Below are 9,702 nucleotides of genomic sequence, written 5' to 3'. Positions count from 1 at the left end.
ATGCTCCAAAAACTGTGATGAAAGTGTAGGATATGCTGGGTTTAGGATCTACTCCCATGATACAGCCTGAAAAATTAAGGGTTGGATGAGAGCAATGGTCCTTGGCTAGGAATACTATGAAGTACTTGCAAGCTTATTGCCATAATCATATAGAAGCTTGAGAGCAGAATCATAAGAACAGAAAAATTCAGAGATAACTTATGTGCTAGACAGACATAAGCATGGAGTTTCCTTTCTTTTCCATTTTTTTCCCATCCCTATTCATCCTTTCCTTAGATTTTTCTGGATTTTGTATTTATGTATTTCTATTTGCTTTCACCTTAATTTAATTCACAGCAAGAAATGCTTGGGATAAGCAGCTGAATCCTAAGGTCATCCATTCCTTTGAACTGCTAGTCACTGCTGTTTGAAATGACAATCCCCAAATATTTGTTTCCAAGGCTGCCTGAAGTGTTGTGTGTCTTTAACAACTTGCATAGGCTAACTCGTGTGATGGTCTGCTCTCCTGTACATTATCTTGGACAATTAAGATCCAGTGAAGTGGTATTTGCTGGCCAAATTACTCTGAACTGATCAGCATGTTAATTCTTATAGCCAGTTCTGAATTCATAGAATCATAGAATGTTAAGGGGTTGGAATGGACTTTAAGAATGAAATAGTCCCAACCCCCCTGCTGTGGGCAGGGACACCTCCCACTAGACCAGGTTGCTCAAAGCCTTATCCAGCCTTTTCAAGATGAGACACTGGTCACAACATGGACAGCAGGTGTGTTCCTTCTAGACGTTATGCAATTCTGTTGTCATGGCACACAGTGAGACACAGGCAGAGGCTAGCTAGCTCTTGCTGTGTCCTCTATTACACTTCTCTGAATTGTCCCTTACACATGTTTCTACCAGGCAGATTTTGCAGTTTTGGCAGATGTTTATTGAAGTAGCAGCTTCAGCCAAAACTAGCCTTTCATTGCCAGCTGGCTCCAAATGACACTAGAAAGGCAGAAGAGAAGTAGGTACTACCTAAGACAGAAAAGAATCCTTCTCTTGGAAAAGTTTTGTGCTGTGCAGCACCACTTTTGAACTCACAAAACAAAGTGTAGCTAGCTGGAAAGGAAAGCACTGTCCTCCTAGAATTATCCTACAGGATTACAAGTGGGGAAAAAAAAAACCATTTTCCTGGAGATTAGAGCAGGGCTCATTCCAGAGCTGAAGAAAACTGTTTTCACAGTTTGGAATAAGAAGACTTACAGCTGTTGTGCTTAGATATTTGTCTCTATATATGCAGTGAATTGTTCTCCTTAGAGTGGGAACTCCAAAAGCTGAAGCAGTGCAGCACCAATACACCATATTGACAGGCTGGGGTAAAAGGAGCCTAATTTCCATCTACTGAGGACTTCATTGTCCAGCTGAAAGGAGCTGAGACATTAGATACCGCTGACAAACTATTGCTCAAAGAACACTAGTATTCCTTTAGAGAAGCACAGTGAGAAGTGGTCAGTCTGGCTGACAGCCAAACTGACTCATGGGACAGTGAAAACAAACACAACCTGGTTGCATGAGAGCATTTAAACATGGGGTGACATCCAGTCATTGCTGATACAGCCAGACTCATGTGGTAAGCAGGCAAACCTCCCAGTGATAAAATCCAGCACAATGGGACCACTCCTGGTGGAAATATTTTAAACCCATATTAAACATAAAACAATAGAACAGTTTAAGTTTCATTAAACTGTCAATCATTTCCACACCATTCAATTCTTTAAGGCAGAAGAATTGAGAGAGGAAAAACAGAGAAGTAGAAGCAATTGCTTCTAAATATTTTAATATTTATTTCTTTTAAGGACAACTAACATGAGCTCAAGAAGAGAAAGATCTGTTAGTCAAACCATAAGTTTCAATTTACAGGAGTATAAAAATGAAAAATGAAAAAAATCTAAAGACAGCAATTTTTAATACTTCATTGCATAGACAAATAGTGGTTGGTATTCTTGTTATAAACTTTTTTTTATTTTAGTGTTTCTAGTGTTCAATAAAGGACAAAGACAATAAGCCTTACAAAACATAAAAAACTTCTACATGAGCCCTTTTAGTGCAGCAGTTAAGCTACACAGTCAGGCACTCTTACTCAGTCTTTTTTCTCTTCCTCCCTACAGCTTCATCACAAGAATATATGTGCCATTACTACAGGACTTGTGAGATACATGCAGAAGATTTATCTAATCAAGAGACTGAAAATGAACGGACAGCACACTAAAAACCACCGCTGTTTTGAAAGGGGAGAATTATGCTGCCACAGTCATTTGTCATTTTACTCTTGCTACAAATATGTTTGGGGGCTTGACAGTCTTTAGTTTAAACATATTCACATTATATTTTTAGTTTTAATTTCCTGAATGTTCTCTGGTAATGAGATTACCCTATTGCATGTTTTCTAGGCAGATTTTTTTGTCTGCTACCTAGCAAATCCTATTATTTCTTGCTTTTCATCCAAGACATATTACTGTGTTTATTGCCTTTGCAAGAGAATGGCAATTCAGATTCCAAAATTGATAGATGTGTGCACAGGTAGTATTGCAGACCTTGCCCTCTGCTCTGTGTCATAGTAAGCTTACTTTTCTTAGGGGATGGGAAGGAAGTGTCTGTGAACATCATGGGGTTTTCCCCCTCCTCTTTAAACTTCAAAGTTAGGATTCTCAAATAAATGTTAGACTGGAGTATGGATAGAGCGGTTAAAAAATAGCATTACATTTTTACAGCACTCTTTGAGAGTGGCTTTGAAAAACAGTCATATAATTATACAAGCAGTGACGCCATATTTTTGTTCTTGCCAAAGGACAGTCCTTTCCAGGCTATGGCCCACACTGGCTGATATCTGATACAACTGCGTTGACACCTTGAGAGTGAACATTCAGTCCAGTTCAGATATGTGGATGCAATTGCATTTCTGTCAAATTAACCACTGTACATGGCATTCATTTTTATGCTGGCTTCATGCCAGCTGTGAGAAAACAGGTGATGTCTTTTCCTAGAATGAAGCTTCTGGACAATACCTGATTCTGCATAAAGTGTATAAGTTGAAGTAAATAAACCAATGCAGTTGGTTTTCTCTGCACTGTTGATCCCATAGTCAGTTTATACCAGATCAGCCTTTAACATCCTAAGAATGCAGTTTATATTATCTGGAGCAGGAGTCTAAAATTGTCTTGATTTCATCACAAATTCACAAGCTCACTGAAATGCAGTAAGAAAAGGAGAGACTGATTCCTTCTTTCCTCTGCAGAAAGGTAATGTATATTATTTTAATTATTTACCAGAGGAGCTTTGCAATAATTCCACTGGAAGGCAATTTTTATTCTTTATCTTTATAAGCAACAATTAATATTGTCAAGAAAATGAGTATATTCAGAGCCAATAAAAATCACAGCACCAGTATGAGGATGTTGTGTTCTTAGAGTTCCCAAAGTTGATTACCAGCCTTCAACAGATGAAAAAAAAAAGCTGCCCATATTAATTTAGTTGGCTGGAATGCAGAGGTCTAACAACCTTGCAATGAGAGACTGAGAAGGAAATGGAGACTGCAGAAAGCAGCATAGATGACATTAGGATTTATTGATTCATCCTGAATACTTCTTCTGGAACAAAAGTCTTCTATATACATCTTCAACAGTCAATTCAGGCATGAAAAACTGGTAAAATATTTCTCTCTTCTGCAGTTATGGCAAAGCATAACAGAAACTGATGTTTGCTAGAATAGGCAATAATTTTAATATGCTATATATAGTAATATCTTTCTATGTGCGTATATGTTACAGCAGATATATGATGCACTCTGTTTACATGCACACCCTTGACCATGCATAGGTCTCAAGTTTATTACAAACATTAGGGTATTGTGCAAGTTGCTGCTTTTAATCCCTGCCAAATATAAGTTAACATACAATAATTCTGTATTTATATACTAATTTTTGCCTGAGGATGCCAAATCAAACTGAAAAGTCTAGATAAAAATTTTTCCTCTCTTTTTCTCCATAGAAAAAATGTGACTGGATGGACCAAATGACCTGGTCTCAAACTATATTCTTTATGCTTAAAGTGCTTTGTGGCATAAGCCCAGCATAGCTAATAGATGACCTGATGTTCCAAGATAAAGATTTCAGTCATAAACTTTCTCCTCCACTGCAGTAGAACCTTCTACCATAAAGACATAGCTCAACTGTATAAGACAAGACATTCAGCAGGGAGGTGGTTCAAAACCATGAAATAGTTTCGCCTAAGAAATAAGGGCCATTATAAACTTCAATGTCTTCCATAAGTGTAAGAAACCTTTTTCTTCATTAGCCTTGAACACCCTTTAGCAGCATTTCCACTGGGGGGAAAGAAGGGTCCCAATCAAAATATATTTCAAAATACTAAACTCACACTTCTCAAGGAAAGAGGGTAAGGTAAAAAAATGACGCAGTACACATGACAAACACAGACCTAATTGCTAATGGACCTTTAAAGAACTTGTATCCTTTGGTGATATAACTTGCCCTAAACCAAATGGCAAAGTCAGAACAGCAAATTTTTGGTTTACAAATCCACCGGTGTGACCGTTCCAGGATGTTTATATACTGTCATGGGGATTCAGTAGGAATCAAATGTACCTCCTGAGTCCACCTGCAAAGGGATCAGTTCTGGATCTACTAAATTTCCCAGAAGCTGAGTACTACACGTGAGCTGATTAGGGACATCTAGCCTCAGAGACACAGGGGGTCTTTACTTCCCCTGAGCCTGACACTCCAACCAGAGCCCAACAGGATTTAGTTTACTGCTTTATGCATGTGTGTGTATATACAGAGAGAGAAAGACCATACCTACTACTAGAACATGTTCTTTCAGTCACTTGTATTTCTAATGGCTGACTCAGTATTCAAGAGCATTGTGTTGCATGCCACAATGCCAATGGTTATCCATGTTTCTTAATATAACAATGAAATGGTGATTTACTCTGTCTGCTGATATTCTTTATTAGGCAGCCCATACCAGCCACAGTGTGAAATCAGAACATCTTTATTTTCACTATATATATGTAAACACTGAAAGCAAATGTCACTGTTGTTAATGCTTTTGGTTTTCAAAAACTGTTGTGCCAGCATATCCCTGATCCTGATATTATCTATGGAACAAATCATAGACTAAATATGCTTTACTTGCAAACATATGCAACACAGCAGAAGAAACTTAAGATAAACCAAATAGCAAACAAAGGGGAGTGCAATTTGAAACACAATTATCACCGGTACTCAGACTCTTAAACAGACATCTAAATCAAATGTGTGGCCCTAGAGTGACAAAAATGAAATTATTAGTCCTTCCTTCCAGCATCACACTGATTCCAAGAAGGGGAAAACCCAAATTCAGGAAAATAATTAACTTGCTAGTTCACATCTAGATTTCCATCCTGGTGAAATGAAAAGTTGGGAGCCAAATAAGAACTAGTCTTGCTGTATCTGAGCCTTAGGCACAGTCAGCAAAAGTGGTTATGTTTTAGCTGATCATTACTTTCCCCTGATAAATTGTAAATGCCAGTGCAATGTCTCCTAGTCCCCTTCAGTACAAAGTCAAATATATTTGTTTTATCTGCTGCTGCAACTAACTTCTGACCCCATTCTTATATGCGTGTTTTATTTTACACACTGAGTAGTTCCACTGATCTGCATCAGCACTTCAGAGACAGGATATGGCCTGAGAAACAAAACTACCCTCACATTTATCATATTTTCTTTCTTTCCTTAAATAATTCAAGTAATATAACTCTTTAGATTAGGGATAGTTCCACTCATGTACACACATAATATCATAGCAATTTTCCAATGAGAAAGAGAAAGAACACAAAGGGGAGGATGAAGTTTATGAGTGACCATGCGAATGGTCAATATGAATATGAATGACCATGCATTTTCTTAACAGCTGATGCATCAGAAGAACAGCCATACTGCACCAGGTGACACTAACAGAAGACTGAAATTCTGAGAGTCTCCTTCAGTAAATCAATGTCTTAGCAACACCATGTCAAAGCTGCATTTTTTTGTTTGTTTGTTTGTTTGTTCAGGTTGTTTGGGATTTTTTTTTTGTTTTGATGAGGTTTTTTGTTTTTCTTTAGTGAGTATAATCATATCCTTATTAGAGCTTATATTAACTTAGGGAAAAAATGCATCCCTTCTTTCCCAAAGAAGAAAAAAGCACACCCAAAACTGATTCAACTACTCCAAAATTTGTGTTCTCCCTCAAACAGGTTGTCTCCTCAAAAACATACACAACAAAACACTCTAAAATTTATTGTACATCAAGATGAAGTAATTCAACCATTAATTGCTCAGAATCTAATTAAAATACTTTCATCTGTCTTAAACATGTTTATTTCATTATATGGCTTATTTGATTGCGGGCCACTCCAACTTTGTTAGTGCTCTCTGTCAGTACTGACTTCATATTAACAAATATTTTTTTCCTGATAGAGAAATTTATCCAGTGATAAGAAAAGAAAAGGAAAAAAAAAGGGCTGCTCCACAAAGTAAAAAATAACTCATAAATGCAATATTATGGTTTGGTGTCCATAGCACTGAGTTCTTTACTGAGTTCCCGTTGAAGACAGGCCATTTGTCCATTCATAGAGGTGTTGCAAGATTAACAATGCAGTGTCTTTTTCTGTATTTATCTGATACATCCCCTCGTCCTTACCTCAGCTAATTGCTTCTTAATTGCTACTTCCTTTCAGGGTGGTATATCACTGGTACTCCTGAAAGCTTTTTTACTTTTTAACACAAAAATTTTTTGTAACATGAAGCCAAATACAGGATTGTTTACTGAGGCAAAGGTATTCCAGGTCGTTTACTCAGAGGAATGCTGTAACATTTAGATACATACTATCCTCTTAAAAATTCATCCTCTGTGCTTATTCTTGTTTTGCCATCCCTGGATAATGAAAGGCTGATGTTATTGTGGGACTTCTCTCCACCATTTTCCAACAGTCTTGGGATTCCTTGAGTTTCCAGTTAACTGGAAGCTGAAAAATCTTGTCCCAGTTTTCAAAAAGGGTAAGAAAGAAGACCCTGCTAATTACAGGCCTGTAAGTCTCACTTCAGTGCCTGGTAAAATTTATAGAGAAAGTTGTTCTGGAAGTTACAAGAAGTTATGAAAAACACCTAAGAGGCAACGCAGTCATGGGTCATTGCCAGCTCAAGTTCATGTCCTGCTTAACCAACTTAATTTCATTTTATGATTAGGACACCCACCTAGCTGACCAAGGAAAGCCAGTAGATGTGGGGGTTTGGGATTTTAGAAAGGTTTGGATAGTGTCTCCCATAGTACACTTTTGGGCAAAATGTCCCACGTACTAGTCCACAGACAAGTGCATAATACATTGGATGAACAACTGGCTGCCAGGTTGTGCTCAGAGGATTATAGTAAATGGGGTTACATCAGGCTGGCTGCCAGTGGGCTTCCCCAGGACTCAATTTTAGGGACAGCGCTCTTTAATGTTTTTACAAATCATCTGGATGCAGGAGGTGAGTGTACAGAAAGTAAGTTTGCTGATGATACTGAACTAGGAGGAGATGTGAACTTGTCAAAGGCAGGGAGGGCTTAAAGAGACCTGGATAGACTCAAGAGTTGGGCAATCACCAACCATATGAAATTTAAGAGCAAGTGCCAGATTCTATACCTTGGATGGGATAATCAGGGTTGTATATACAAACTGGGTGACAACAGGCTGAAAAGCTGCCTCACAGAAAGGGAGCTGGGGGTCCTGGTCGATGGCAAATTGGACATGAGTCAGCAGTGCCCTGGCAGCCAGGAGGGCCAACCGTGTCCTAGGGGGAATCAGGCACAGCATCAGCAGCCGGGCAAGGGAGGGGATCGTCCTGCTCTGCTCTGCACTGGGGCAGCCTCACCTCAAGTGCTGGGGACAGTTTTGGGCACCACAATATAAGGAGAACATCAATCATCAAAGTGTGTCCAGACAAGCACAGCCGAGATGATGAAAGGTCTTGAGGGCAAGACTTAAGAGAAGCATCTGAGGTCACTTGGCTTGATAAGCTTGCACAAGTGAAAACTGAGGCATGACCCCATCATAGTCTACAATTTCCTCAAGCGGCAGATAAGGAGATGCTGATCTCCTCTGTTGGGTGGCTGACCATAAGACATGAGGGGATGGAATGAAGTTGCATCAGGGGAAGTTCAGATTGGACATTAGATAAAGGTTCTTCACTGAGAGGGTCACTGGTCACTGGAACAGGCTCCCCGGGGAAGTGGTCATGGCACCAAGCCTGTCAGAGTTCGAAGAGTGTCTGGATGATGTTCTTAGCCATATGATTTAGTGTTAGTTGGTCTTGTAAGGAGCAGAAAATTGGACTTTATGATCCCTTTCAAGTGGAGATACTCTGTGAGTCTATGATCTGTGCAAATCTCTGAATCATTACTTGCTGATAAAATAAAATTATGACATTATGTGTAAACTTGAACAAGAGAACATTTTTTTCTGTTGTTTTAAACATCTTATATTGAGTTACCAACAGCCTTTTTTTTCTATGCTCTACTGAGTTTACAATTTTGAAGTGTCTCTGCATGTTTGAAAATTAATTCAAAATGAGGGAATAACTGGAACAAGGCAAGTGGGACCACAGTTATGTCCTTTCTGTTGCAAGTTTGCAGACACTAATTGATGTAGTTAGCTTTTCTTTTTCCCTGGGCCCTATCTCTGCCTGAGTGCCTGTTTTTCTCATGTCCCAGTATTACATAAAAATAAAACTTTTATTTAAAGAAAATGAAGTGAAGTTTCTAACAGTTATGTTCCGGGAAAGAAAAAAATTAAAATATACCTGTGCACTTATTGGATAAACCAGATTAAAAAAAAGGCAACAAAGAAAATTATGCTTGACACTAGGGTATTTGATTGGGTTTGGGGTTTTTTTTGTGTGTGTGTGTGCGCACAGAGGTTGAGCTTCTGAGTGACTCAATATTTCCAGTTAAGAAACTATGACTACTCTGAAGACACAGCTTCTGTCTTGCCTTATTGCAACATAGACTTTAAATCATTTTTCCCAGTTTTGTTTTCAGTTCTCTTGTTTCTGATAATTGCAAATGATTCAGCTTTATCCTTCTGAATTCAGACTATTTTCAATCTTACACAGCACTCTCATTTTTTTGATTGTTCTTCCAATCAACAAAGTTGTTTGGCAAAAAATATCTTCACTTGCCTTTATGAGACATAAAGAGATGGAACATTTCTGTACCTTGATTCAGTCACCTCAAATGTTAATAAGAGCAAAGTTATTTCTGTCATTGGCTTTTTATTTTTCCTCAAAAAAAACAAGAGATTGACTGTATCTTGACTGTTCTTTTTGCTGTATAATAATATTATTTTCACCTATCTAGATTGATTTTGATATAAATACTCATTTATAAGAAAGAGTGGAGGAAATAGTAAAATGTACTTAGTACATTACAGAGGGGTTCTTTTATTATGACTTTTTAGAGCAAAAAGGGTATTTCAACAGAGCTTTACAACATATTTGTTTAAAATATCCTTACTGGATTCATAGTAAGTTCAGGCAAGCTTTTATATAGTTAAAAATTATTTTTCATTAGCATAAAGTTGAAATTTACATTTACATGAAGATATAATTTCATGCTTTAATTTCTTATTAAGAAATACCTAAAATTGGTT

This window comes from Corvus hawaiiensis, chromosome 1 (genome assembly GCF_020740725.1).
Source record: "Corvus hawaiiensis isolate bCorHaw1 chromosome 1, bCorHaw1.pri.cur, whole genome shotgun sequence".
NCBI lineage: Eukaryota > Metazoa > Chordata > Aves > Passeriformes > Corvidae > Corvus > Corvus hawaiiensis.
Note: the sequence above shows the minus strand (reverse complement) of the source record.